Consider the following 14,834-nt stretch of genomic DNA (forward strand, 5'->3'; position numbering starts at 1 on the left):
GAATTATGGCTGATTTCTTAGAAATGATGCAAGTAATAAAAGGGTGGTGCGAAATATTTAAAGTGTTGTGAAAATAAAAACCACCAACATAGTATTCTGTACCCTATGCAATTATTCTTCAGAAATGAAAGAGAAAGACTTTCTTGGACAGATAAAAATTGAGAGAATATGTTGCCATTGGATTTGCCTTGTAAGAAATGTTGAAGTTCTCTAGAGTAGGAAAATAAGTCAGAAACTTGCACCTATATAAAGAAGAGCATTGTAGAAGGAATATATGAAGTAAAATAAAAAATTATTTTTAAATTAATTGGTCAAACAAAACTGTTCAAAATAATAATGGCAAGAATGAATTTGATTATGTATATTTCTGTATATTATATATGTGCATCTAATTATAATAAATTTATATATACACACACACTTATGTTTGCTTATATATAAATAAAATTAATGATAACAGTGATACAAGGGATGGAAGAAGTAAGAGGAAGGAATTAGGATTATTCTGTTATTATAAGGTATTCACACCATCTGTGAAGTGCTATAGTGTTCTTTGAGAATAGACTCGAGTTAGTGATATATTGCAAACTCTAGATCAACCACTAAAATTAAAAAAAAAAAATAATTAATTAACTGACACTCTAAGAAAGGATAGAAAATTATATCATATAAAAAGCTCAGTTAAAACCCCCAGAGGCAGAAAGAAGAGTGGAAGACAAAACAGCCACAAAGAATGAGAGCAACAAATAGAAAACTGTCACAGACATGATAGATATAATCCAACTATATCAATAATCATTTTGAATGTCAATTGTCTAAATTCACCAATTAAAAGCCACAGATTGTCAGAGTGATTCAAAAACCAAGGCCCAAGGCCCAGCTATATGTTATTTATAAGAAAAATACTTTCAGTATAAAAATAAAAGGTAAATAAGTGGAGAAAATACTCCATGAAAAGCAAAAGTGAAATTTGCTCAGTCGTGTCTGGCTCTTTGTGACCCCATGGACCATACAGTCCATGGACTTCTCCAGGCCAGAATACTGGAGTGGGTAGCCTTTCTCTTCTCCAGGGGATCTTCCCAACCCAGAGATTGAACCCAGGTCTCCTGCATTGCAGGCAGATTCTTTATCAACTGGGAAGCCATGCTAACTTATAGAAAGAAAGCAGAGGTAATTATATAAATTTCAGACAGGGCAGACTTCAAAGTAAGGAAAGTTATCAAGGATAAAGAAGGACATTACATCATGAAAAGGAGTCAATACTCCAAGAAAGCAGAGCAATTTTTAACATGTATGCACCTAACAACATAGTATCAAATTACATGAGGCAAAAACCAATAGAATTGCAAGGAGAAATAGATGACACCATTATCATAGTTGAAGACATCAATAACCCTCTATCAGAAATGAACAGACCCAGCAAACCCATCAGTAAAGACATAGTTAAACTCAACCGCACCATCAATATGAGATATAATTACCAGAAAAGAGGGAAGCAAAGAGGGTAAAATAGATGAAGGGAATTAAGAGTTACAAACCTCCAGTTATATAATAAGTTACAGGGAAATATCAATAACCTCAGATACGCAGATGACACCAGCCTTATGGCAGAAAGCAAAGAACTAAACAGCATCTTGATGACAGTGAAAGAGGAGAGTGATAAAGTTGGCTTAAAACTCAACATTAAGAAAACTAAGATCATGGCATCCGGTCCCAACACTTCACGGCAAATAGATGAGGAGACAATGGAAACAGTGAGAGACTTTATTTTGGGGGGCTCCCGAATCACTGCAGATGGTGACTTCAGCCATGAAATTAAAGGATGCTTGCTCCTTGGAAGAAAAGCTATGACCAACCTAGACAGCATATTAAAAAGCAGAGACATTACTTTGCCAACAAAGGTCCGTCTAGTCAAGGCTGTGGTTTTTCTAGTAGTCGTGTGTGGATGTGAGTTGGACTATAAAGAAAGCTGAGCACTGAAGAATTGATGCTTTTGAACTGTGGTGTTAGAGAAGACTCTTGAGAGTCCCTTGGACTGCAAGGAGATCCAACCAGTCCATCCTAAAGGAAATCAGACCTGAATATTCTTTGGAAGGACTGATGCTGACGCTGAAACTTCAATACTTTGGCCACTTGATGCGGAGAACTGACTCACTTAGAAAAGACCCTGATGCTGGGAAAGATTGAAGGCGGGAGGAGAAGGGAGCAACAGAGGATGAGATGGTTGGATGGCATCACCAACACAATGGACATGAGTTTGAGTAGGCTCTGGGAGTTGGTGAAGGACAGGGAAGCCTGGCGTGCTGCAATCCATGGGGTCACAAAGAGTTGGACACGACTGAGCAACTGAACCGAACTGAGCTGAACAGGGATGTACTATTCAACATCAAGAATATGGTGAATGTTATATTATATGGGGATAGATGGTTGCTAGACTTTTCATGATGATCATTTCACAAAGTGTGCAAATGTTCAATCATTATATAGTAAACCTGAAACTAACAATATTATATATCAACTATTTCAATAAAAACAACTATTTAATTAATATAATTGATATCTATAGACAACAGCAGCAGAATACACATTATTTTTAAACTCAGATGGAACATTCACCTAGACCACATTCTGCATCATAAAGCAACTTTAAAAGAACAGAAATTGTACAGTATCTGCTGTCAAACCATAATGGAATTAAACTCAAAATCAATAACAGAAGGATAACTGGAAAATCCCCAAATGCATGGAGATTAAATAGCACATTGGATTAAGTAATACATTGGTCAAAGAAATGTCAGGAGAAATTTTAAAATATTTTGAACTAAATGAAAATAAAAACACAATCTATCAAAATTTGTGAGATGCAGTGAAAGCAATTGAATGGATATATTAAAAAATAAGAAAGATCTAAAATCAGTAATCTAAGTTTTCATCTTAAGAAGCTAGGGGGAAAAAATCCAAAGTCCACTGAAGAAAGAAATAAGGATTAGAGACAACACAAAAAAAGAAAACTATAGGCCAATATCACTGATGAACATAGATCCAAAATCCTCAACAAAATTTTAGCAAACAGAATTCAGCAACACATCAAAAAGCTCATACACCATGATCTAGTTGGGCTTATTCCAGGAATGTACGGATTCTTCAGTCTACACAAATCAATCAATGTGATACACCATATTAACAAACTGAAAGATAAAAGTTATATGATAATCTCAATAAATGCAGAAAAAGCCTTTGACAAAATTCAGCTCCCATTTATGATTAAAACTCTTCAAACTTTGGGCACAGAAGGAACCTACTGTTGGGGATTTTCTCCCCGGGACTTGGAAGCGATGAACCTGAAAGAAGGACACTTGGACAGTCTCTTGCAAGGACTGACAAGTTTATTTCTGCAGTCAAGCCTTTTTATAGAAGTAGGAACAAAGAGCTTAGAGTATACAGCCAGCAGAGTGCATACGGGGTTAACACCTAATCAGTAAAAATACTTCAAGGACAGCGTGCTCTAAGTGACCCATGTGCTTATCCCATAACCCATTTTCTCAAGCAACATCCTTAATATTTATTATTAAATCTTGGCGCCGAGCATAACCAAAGGCAGGAGATGTTTTTCTGCCCGAGCACACCAAGCCAGGGTATTTCTGGCCCTTCACCATTTTCCGGAGGACTTCCTCCAACCAACTATTTTGTACTAGGCTTCCCAAGTATATCCTCCTTTTGTTTTTAATTTAAGCATGGCAGCTGCTAGTTGGACTCCATTGTGGGAGGCATGGAGTCTTGAGTAGAGACATCTATATCTTATAAGCAATGACAGAAAAAGCAGGGTGATTAATACGTATATAAAAGTGTCTTCCTGAAAACCAAGCTCTAGGGTCTAGAGACAATAGGGTTTTGGTTAAAGTATCATAAAACTGAGTGCTGTACAATTCCTTAGGTACCTTAACTTGAAAATTAGCAACTTGTTGTTTCAACAAATTGATGTCTAAACTTGAGTTATCTGTGAGATCCTGCAAATGCGCTTTAACTTTATCCCAAGGATATTCAGTGCTATTATAGGGCATGTTAGTCAGACAAAAAGAAGTAAAATTCCAGTGACAACTTATACGTGTTTGGAAAGTCAGTTGCTGCACTTGATCTCCTAAGTGGATAACCACAGTTTGTAATTCATTAATTCGTGTTTGTAATTGCTGATCTATTTGAGCTTGTCAAGTCCAAAGATCATGAGAGTCTTTGTGCCAAGCAGTGATAAAATCATGATTTTGTATAGAATTATGTAAAGCCATACTGGACAAAGTTCCTACAGTCACAATAGAGATAAGGCTTAAGATGCCTGCAATAATCCACCCAATGATGCACTTAGATCGCCTAAGTCCAGTTTTCAACAATACAGAAAGAAATACAGAATCAGTCCAAGGCTCAGTTAAGTTTATGGGAAGCCATAACTCAGATCTTTGTTTAACTAGCGCAATGCTAGCATTGTGATATGAAATGGTGTGATTAAGGCAGGTATACAATGCACATGCAGTACAATTGACAATCTTGGTTGATAAGTCAATATCAATAAGTCAAAATGCCCTATAATAAACAAATATGGAAGGTGAACACATGATTGAATATAGCCAGTACTATTGTATAGGAAGGTATCATTAGAAGGACAAAACATACCCACAGTCCCATAAACACTAGCGAAGTGCTCTAAGGCTGCTGGAATTTTCCAAATGTGCCATTGCTTTGGCCCCACAATGGGGACGACAATCCTGGGTCATGGGGGTGATAAGCCCCCATTATACCAATTCAGCAATATGTCCTTATCAGTCCAGAAACTTGTCTTAGACTTATGAAAGCCTCCAGTGCTTGATCTTTTAAACCAGGAGCAGTTATGATGTTCTTCCTGCTCTTCAGAACAGTTTACAAACAACCCGTGAGGTCCCCAGTCAACAAATTTAAATGTATGATTAGTATGATTTTGCTGAATTATAGAAACTTTCTCAAATTGGCCTCGACAATCAGACCAATGTAACGGTTGTATCTCCTGTTTTCTTCTCCAAGATACAGTATGACATGAAGTTTCCTCTGGTTGAAAAAGTGAGTTCGAATAGTTGACTATCTGGCCTGGATAATGTCGCTCGGAGGCATTAAGTAAGAAAGATGCCGTAGCAAACATTCCCAGACACAAAGCAGTCCCATTGTTGGCAGAGTATGCCCTACTGTGGGAAGATAGTCATGCAAAGGGGATGAGATCCGAAACAGATAGGCAAGGTTTTGAATCCCATGGAAATGTTGATTGGCTTTCCCTCATCTTCTTCATGAATTGGTCGCTTTGTGGACCAGGGACTTGGAAAATGCATGCTGTCATTAATAAAGATCATAGGGGCTTTATCTACCCAATCCACTATGGAGAGAAGTGGTGGGTTGGGTATGTATGCCCAATAAACATATTCTGCACTTACCCCAGAGGAACAGGAAAGAACAGCTAACATTGCCAGAAACAGCTTATCTGGAGTCATAGGAGTTCCAGTACTCTTCAGTGTCTGCTCAGCCTGATGAGTCATGTTTTTCACTTGAGCCCATATTGGGTAAGGATTCAGACGATGGCGTTTCCTCATTGGCTCCTCCAGGGTCATTGACGAGACCCTTCGCGTCAACTTCATCACTTCCCGAGGGAGTCCAGTCTTGGGGTCCCTCTCAGTAATGGACATGGCAAAGGGGAATCCAGATTTCCTCTCCATCTGCAATGACAAGACCATAACCCTTGCCTATGAGTCGTGAGATTCCTGGCAGCCACTGATTAAATTGCTTATACCATATTGGTGTATTGATTTCTAATTTGCTGTTTTTGTGTTCTGCAAAATGTCTATCTGCACGAGTATCAGGATTATTTTTTGTTAAGGTTAAAAAATTCAGGGAATAAAGAGTTAAAGATAATAGTAATTGAGGGTTCATGGGATAAGAAGTGTATCTCCTCTTCCATATTCCCCTTTTCTGTTTTAATAAATGAGTTTTTAGGGTGTGGTGGGCTCTTTCAATAATGGCTTGACCCTGAGGATTATAGGGTATTCCCATAATGTGTGTTATGTTCCATTCTGATAAAAATGAACGAAATGAATGCGAGGTGAATGCAGGTCCATTGTCTGTTTTCAAGACAGAAGGAATCCCCATAACGGGGAAGGTGAGTAAGAGTGCGGAATTGGCATGTTTACTGGATTCTGAAGAGACAGGTACTGCCCAGATAAAGCCTGAAAATGTATCAACTGAGACAAAAAGCAAAGAAAACTTTCCTAAGGAGCAGTGAGTGAAATCAGATTGCCAAAGGGAGTTAGGCTGCTGCTCCCAGGGATTAACTCCTGAAACGTAGTTCGTAAGCACAGAGGGGCACAGACATCACAGGTTTCAATAATATGCCCCGCTTCAGTGAGAGGAATATGGTATTTAGAGTGCAATCTGTTAGCATTGGTATGAAGATTAGCATGTTCATCACTGGCAGATGTAAAAATGGGAGCTATGAGCCTGTCAACAGCAACATTTCCTGCAACCAGAGGGCCAGGTAAACCTGAATGAGCACATATATGTGCAATCAAGAAAGGTTCCGTATGTGAGCGAATTAAAGCTTGAGTCTGTGAAAAGAGAGTATATAATTCTTCATCTAGGTTGTATAAAAAGGCGGTAACAAAATCAGGAAAAAGGGAAGCAAGGTATTTGGAATCAGTATATACGTTGAAGGATAATGGTTGAAGTGACAAAAGAGCATATAAAGCATACAACTCAACTCTTTGTACTGAAGAATAGGTAGTGGGTAATTTCTCTTTGATATCAGGGCCAACAATCCCTGCTATGCCTTTCTTGTTGCCATCAATGAAATAGGTGGGTGCATTGGAAATAAGCTGGGATGCAATGATATTAGTTACAATGAATTTAGTACATTGTAGAAAGTCCCATAATTTTCCTTTCGGCAAATGAAATGAGATAACATTTTGAAAATCACTTAATTCCATTTGCATGGTCAAGTTATACTGTAAGGCATCAAGGGAACGTGTATTGCATATGGATCAAATCCAGTCAAAGTTTGTATACGGCTTCTTCCTGACACAATTAAGTGCCCTATTTTCTCAATATATGATACAATTTTTTTAGACTGTTTAGTGTGTAAATATACCCATTCTATTGGGCTATGCTGAGCTATAACTGCAGTGGGCGAATGCTCAGTGGGGAATATATATAAAGAAACTGGTTGATCATAATCTAGCCAAGTTGAAAAAGATTGTTGAATGCGTTTCTCCATTAAGGCCAGTTCTTCTTTGGCCTCTTTTGTTAGCTGCCTAGGGCTATTAGGGTCAGGGGATCCCTCTAAAATTTTAAATAGATTTTGTAAGGCATAGGTGGGGATGCCAACAGATGGCCACAGCCAATTAATATCTCCTAGCAATTTTTGAAAATCATTCAGCATGCGTAGAGACTGCACAGAAATTTGAGTTTTTTGAGGTTTGATTTTAGATTTTTCCATAACATGTCCTAAATAATTAAAGGGTGCTTTCCACTGAATTTTATCTGGCGCAACACGCAGGCCATGATTTTGAGGAGTAGTAGTAACTTCATTGTATAACTGTTGCAAACAGAGTTCAGATTCCATAGAAAGAAGTATATCATCCATGTAATGAATTATAAACTAAGTAGGATACTTATCTTTAATGGGTTGTAATAAAACAGATATGAGATATTGGCAAATGGTAGGAGAGTTCATCATTCCCTGAGGTAGCACCTTCCATTGAAATCTTTTAACAGAAGCCATGTGATTTATAGAAGGAACTGAAAAGGCAAAATGTTTTCTATCTTTAGGGTGCAAAAGTATAGTAAAAAAGCAGTCTTGTAAGTCAATAATAACTACAGACCATCCTTTTGGTACCATAGAAGGGGAGGGCAATCCGGGTTGTAAGGGCCCCATAGGTAACATGGTATTATTAACATTTCTTAAATCTATCAACATTCGCCATTTTCCTGATTTCTTTTTTATTACAAAAACAGGGGAATTCCATGGGGAAAATGAAGGTTCTATAGAGCTTTTTGTAATTGTTCATTTACTAATTGTGTAAGAGTTGGCCCCTTTAGTTAGGGGCCATTGAGGTGTCCATATTGGGGTACCAGATTCCCAGTCGAAAGGCAGTGGTGTTAACTCAATGGCCCCCATTAAGTTCATTTAAAGAAATTGTGGCTTTCGTTTGTTCAAGAAAATCCTGTCCCCATAAATTGATAGGGATATTAGTAATATATGGTTTAAGATAAGCTACAATTTGATCAGGGCCATATACTTGTAAATAGGATGCATTTGAGAGGGTAACAGGCAGGAAGGCCAGGGGTCTCCAAATGGAGGAAATAGCCTGCAAGTGTCAGACATTTTTATCTGTCTTAAGCGGCAGGAAGAAACAAACTAGCTGTATTTTCTTCCTTCTCTATACAAATTTAAAGGGAGGTTTCTCTTAAAATACTGTGTTGCCATAATGACACCTGGTTTCACCTGAAGTTAGCTATTCTTGAGCCTAGAGATAACCAATGCCTTTTTCTTATGGAAATGTTTGTCTTAAGCTATGCTAATGTACTATGCCTTTACCCCAAACTCTGTCTCCAAGTTGGTTCTGCCTCTTGGCCCAGAACCTACTTGACAAACCAGTATGGATATTGTTCTCCTAATCTATGTAAATGAAACTATTTGTATGGTGATCTGCCCTTCTTCAGGATTCAAGTTAATCATTTTATGGCCCAGGATAAACCATTTGGCGCCAAGACTACTCCAAAATGCATCTTATGGGTGAGGGGCCTGGTGCCATTCTGAATTTTAAGACATTCCTTTCTTTGATTAACAGACTGCTAGTGACTATATAACATCCAGCTGAAGACTAGCAGGCGGGTACTCTTTCTACCCCCTTCTGATGCCTATGTCAGAAGCTTTCTCTATCTCCTTTATACTTTAATAAAACTTTATTACACAAAAGCTCTGAGCGATCAAGCCTCGTCTCTGGCCCCGGATTGAATTCTTCTCCTCCGGGGGCCAAGAATCCCGGTGTATTCGCGTGATTCAACAACAACCTTTCAATCGACAAAAGTTTGTGTGGCATCAGTTTTACTCACTCCTAATAGTCTAGAAGGAGCCATAATCTTACCCAAATCAAGGGGCCATTCTGCAGCTCTAATGATTGAAATGTTAGCTCCAGTATCTAATATGCCTGTGAAATTTCTTCCCCGTATGCGTAAAGTAAGTATGGGTTTCTGATGTTCCTTTAATAAGGAGGATAGTGCAGCAGTAAGGTTGGTACTGCCAAAGCCTCCCTGCCGAACTTTATCAGATGCTTTCACTGGTTTGACATATGGCAAAAGTAATAATTGTGCAAAATGTTCCCCTATTTATAAGTATATATTTCCCATTTTCACAACATTTACCATAACATGTATTTCCCCTTCATAATCTTCATCCACAACACCAGTCAATACCACTAAACCTCTCATTGTGCAGCTACTACGTCCCAAAATCAGTCCCACTGTCCCAGGTGGAATCGGGCCATAATATCCAGTGGGAATTTTGTGGGGGTTGTATAATTCTATTAGTTCCATATCATAAGGACTAGGTATATCAATGCAAGCACTCTTAGATGTAGCTGCTTGTAGCGTCATAACACTAGGTCCTCCTTTTGTAGTGAGGCTAGAGGATGGTCCCTTTATTAGTTTCCCTGTTGTTTTTGTTGTGCACTGGGGTTCAAAGTGTTTCCATCCTTATCAAATTTAGAATGACATTCATTCAGCCAATGGAACCCCTTTTTACATCTTGGACATACTCCTGGGGGTCTCTTCTTATTAGAAGTAGTATTATTTTTTTTGGCCTGTGTTGGCATGTGACATTGTTTTTTCATATGGCCGGGCTTCCCACAGTTAAAACATTTGGCATTAGTAGCTTTCTGTACATTAAAGGTTTCTAATGTTGCCAATTTTGTTCTATGGGAATTAGATCTGATATCCTTATAAGCTTTCAAATATTCCATAAGAGAGCTAGTCTCTTGAATTGGTCTAAGCATGGATTGACATTCCTCATTAGCATTTTCAAAAGCAAGTTGTTTTAAAATAATATTTTGTAAAGTCACATCCTTAATAGATTTCTCAATTGCATCCTTTAATTTTCCTATAAATTGAGAATATTCCTCTTCATGTCCTTGAATAATCTTAACAAATGAACCATCAGAGTTAGTGCTATCAACCTTTGCTTATGCCCTGCAGGCAGTTTCTTTAATGAAATGTAACATCTGAGGGGTAATATTAGCTAATTGCACAATCATATCAGCCATGGCTCTTGTTCCAGTGAGTATATCATAGGTTAAATTGGCAGGGTTACCATGAGATTGCTGGTCAATCAGCATTTGTTGGGCTTCATCATTAACCCATATTTGCCATTGAAGTAATTGTTGAGGATTTTGAATTATCTTTGCTATTTGAAAAAAATCATATGGCGTCCAATGGTCAGCCCATCCTCCGAGAAATTCTATACAGTAAGGAGAAGTAGGTCCATACAGAGTGCATGCTTTCTTAAAGCTAGACAACATGCCAAAATCTAGATTAGCCCAAGTATTTTGGTCTTGGGCAGGTTGAATAAATTGCATTGGGAAAGCAAAAGCGCAAGCAGGCATCTCCCGAGGAGGAGTGGAATGATTAGTACGAGCAAAGTTAGCAATTGCTGTTACAGGCAAAGCAGAAGGAAAAACCTCAGATTTGGGCTGTCTGTTGAATGAAATGACCTCCGTTCTAAGTGGCTTCAGTTTTGACACATCCTGTATACATGTCTCTGAGTTGTTTTTCTAAGGATTGTGTCTGATTGAGCATAACATTCTTATATTTCAAAGCACCTTGCATGTCTTGTTCCTTATGCTCATATTCATGTAAAGATTGAATAGTTTTTTACTTCCAAATTAACGTTATGCCCTTCAATTTGTTCTGTGATAGCCCGTTTGAGTGACCATGTAACCCTTGCCGACATGCTTGCAAAACATTATTTTTAACCCTTTTCTATATGTCTAAATTGAGTGTCCCCTCTTCTGGGAACCATGAATTGTTCCAGTAAAATATGATAGCAGTCGTTCAACTGATCTCTTGAAACATTAACACTGTTTTGTTTCAAAAAATGATGCATTATAGAAATGAAAGGAATTTCACTGCTATGTTGTCCCATCCTGCTTACCTCTTTCTGTAGGGGCTCATCGCTTTGTTCAGCCTTCCTTTCAAGTCCCTGTTCTGGCGCCACTTGTTGGGGATTTCCTCCCTGGGACTTGGAAGTGATGAACCTGAAAGAAGGACACTCGGACAGTCTCTTGCAAGGACTGACAAGTTTATTTCTGCAGTCAAGCCTTTTTATAGAAGTAGGAACAAAAAGCTTAGAGTATACAGCCAGCAGAGTGCGTACGGGGTTAACACCTAATCAGTAAAAATATTTCAAGGACAGCGCGCTCTAAGTGACCCATGTGCTTATCCCATAACCCATTTTCTCAAGCAACATCCTTAATATTTATTATTAAATCTTGGCTCCGGGCATAACCAAAGGCAGGAGATGTTTTTCTGCCCGAGCACACCAAGCCGGGGTATTTCTGGCCCTTCGCCATTTTCCCAAGGACTTCTTCCAACTGGCTATTTTGTACTGGGCTTCCCAACAGCTACCTCAACACAGTGAAGGCCATATATCATAAGCCTACAGAAAACATTATTCTCAATGGTGAAAAACTGAAAGCATTCCCCCTAAGATCAGGAACAAGACAAGGGTGTCCACTTTCACCACTATTATTCAACATAGTTTTGGAAGTCCTAGCTACAGCAATCAGAGAAGAAAAGGAAATAAAAGGAATCTAGATAGGAAAAGAAGTAAAGCTCTCACTGTTTGCAGATGACATGATACTGTACATAGAAAACCCTAAATATAGTATCAGAAAATTACTAGAACTAATCAGTGAATCTAGCAAAGTTGCAAGATACAAAATCAATACACAGAAATCACTTGCATTTCTATATACCAACAATGAAAAATCAGAAAGAGAAATTAAGGAATCAATCCCATTCACCATTGCAACAAAACGAATTAAATATCTAGGAATAAACTTACCTAAGGAGACAAAGGAACTGTACACAGAAAATTATAAGAAACTAATGAAAGAAATGGAGAGATATTCCATGTTCCTGGGTAGGAAGAATCAATATTGTGAAAATCACTATACTACCAAACACAATCTACAAATTCAATGTGATCCCTATCAAATTACCAATGGCATTTTCCACAGAAATAGAAGAAAATATTTCACAATTCATATGGAAACCCAAAAAACCCCAAATAGCCAAAGCAGTCTTGAGAAAGAAAGATGGAGCTGGAGGAATCACCCTTCTGGACTTCAGGTTATACTACAAAGCTACAGTCATCAAGACAGTATGGTACTGGCACAAAAACAGAAATATAGACTGATGGAACAAGAGAGAAAGCCCAGAAATAAATCCATGCACCTATAGGTACCTTATTTTTGACAAAGGAGGCAAGAATATACAATGGGGCAAAGACAGCCTCTTCAGTAAATGGTGCTGGGAAAACTGAACAGCTACATGTACAAGAATGAAATTAGAACAGTTACTAACACCATACACATAGATAAACTTAATTTAAGACCAGAAACTATAAAACCTAGAGGAAAACATAGGCAGAACACTCGATGACATAAATCAAAGCAAGATCCTTTATGATCCACCTCTTAGAGCAATGGAAATTAAAAAAAAAAAAGTAAACAATGGGACCTGATTAAGTTTAAAAGCTTTTGCACGGCAAAGGAAACTATAAGCAAGGTGAAAAGACAACCCTCAGAATGGGAGAAAATAATAGCAAACGAAACAACTGACAAAGGATTAATTTCCAAAATATACAAGCAGCTCATACAACTCAATGGCAGAAAAACAATCCAATTAAAAAGTGGGAAAAAGACTGAAATAGACATTTCTTCAAAGAAGACATATAGATGGCTAACAAACACATGAAAAGATGCTCAACGTCGCTCATTATTAGAGAAATGCAAATCAAAACTACAATGAGAGATCATCTCACACCAGTCAGAATGGCTGTCATCAAAAAGTCTACAAGCAGTAAATGCTGGAGAGGGTGTGGAGAAAAGGGAACACTGTTGCACTGTTGATGGGAATGTAAACTGATACAGCCACTATGGAAAACGGTATGCAGAGTCCTTTAAAAACTAGGAATAAAACCACCATATGACCCAGCAATCCCACTCCAAAGCATATACCCTGAGGGAAGCAAAATAGAAACAGACACAAGTATCCCATTGTTCATTGCAGCACTATTTACAGTAGCTAGAGCATGGAAGCAACCTAGATGTCCATCAACAGACAGATGGATACAGTTGTACATATACACAATAGAATATTACTCAGCCATAAAAAGGAACACATTTGAGTCAGTTCTGATGAGGTGGATGAACCTAGAACCTATTGTACAGAGTGAAGTGAGTCAGAAAGAGAAAGATAAATATAGTATTCTAACACACATAATTGTACTGAAGAACTTATTTATGGGGCAGCAGTGGAGAAATAGACAAAGAGAATAGACTCGTGGACTTGGGGAGAGGGGAGGAGAGGGTGAGATGTATGGAAAGAGTGACATGGAAACTTACATTACCATATGTAAAATAGATAGCCAACGGGAATTTGCTGTATGGCTCAGGAAACTCAAACAGGGGCTCTGTATCAACCTAGAGGGGTGGGGTGGGGAGGGAGATGGAACAGAGGTTCTAAAGGGAGGGGATATATGTATGCCTATGACTGATTCATGTTGAAGTTTGACAGAAAACAGCAAAATTCTATAAAGCAATTATCCTTCAATAAAAAAATAAATGAAAAAAAAAGAATTAGAGCAGAAATAAATAAAATTGAAAAGTGGAAATCAGTAGAGAAAATTGGCAAAACTAAAAGTGATTCTTTGAAAAGACAAATTGATAAACTCCTTGCCAGACTATGAAAAAAAGAGAGAGGATGGAAATTAATAATATCAGAATGAAAGAGGAGAAGAAAAGCATGAAAGAGGGTATATCACTCTAGTTCCTATGAACATTAGAAGGATAATTAAGAAGTATTATGAACAACTCTATGACCACAAATTTAATCACCTCTGTGAGCAGAACATATTAATAATGTTGAAGGAGAAAAAAGTTGGAGGACTGACAAAACTTGACTGCATAACTTCCTATAGAGTGACAGTAATCAAGACAGTGTAGTATTGGCAAAAGAATAGACAAATAGGTGGGTGGAACATGATGGAGAATCCAGAAATAGACCCCTGTAAATATAGTCATTGATCTTTAACAAAAGAGCAAAGGCAATACAATGAAATACAATCTCTTCAACAAATAATGCTGGGACAACTGGGCATGCACATGGAAAAAAAAAAAAAATCTAGAACATACAAAAACTACCTCAAAATGGATAATAGACCTACATATAAACACACTATAAAATCCTAAAACATAACAAGAGAAAACCTGGGTAACTTTGGGTGTGGTAATGACTTTTTACATACAATACTAAAGGCACCATTTATGAAAGAATTAAAGAATAAGTTGGACTTCATGTAAAAGTAAAAACTTCTGTACTATTATAAACAATGTCAAGTGAATACAAAAACAGTCCACAGACTGGGAGAAAATATTTGCCAAAGACATATCTGATAAAAGACTATTACCCAAAATATACAAAGAACTCTTAAAACTTAAGAAAAAGAAAACAAAACCCACAATTAGAAAATGTGCCAAAGACCTTAACAA

General features: G+C 37.7%; 1 pseudogene across 1 annotated transcript; it reads right to left on the reverse strand.

Annotated features, from left to right (window-relative positions):
• Nucleotides 1-3,368: 3,368 nt before the first annotated feature.
• On the reverse strand, nucleotides 3,369-13,343 carry LOC147376141 (endogenous retrovirus group K member 6 Env polyprotein-like; annotated as a pseudogene). The gene is made up of 2 exons (XR_015160770.1): nucleotides 11,213-13,343; nucleotides 3,369-5,729 (listed from the first exon to the last, which is right to left on the reverse strand). The product of XR_015160770.1 is annotated as an endogenous retrovirus group K member 6 Env polyprotein-like (transcript).
• Between the last annotated feature and the right edge of the window lie 1,491 nt (nucleotides 13,344-14,834).

This window comes from Bos grunniens, chromosome 3 (assembly GCF_055505025.1).
Source record: "Bos grunniens cultivar Pamir isolate PY7600 chromosome 3, Bosgru_T2T1.0, whole genome shotgun sequence".
Lineage (NCBI taxonomy): Eukaryota > Metazoa > Chordata > Mammalia > Artiodactyla > Bovidae > Bos > Bos grunniens.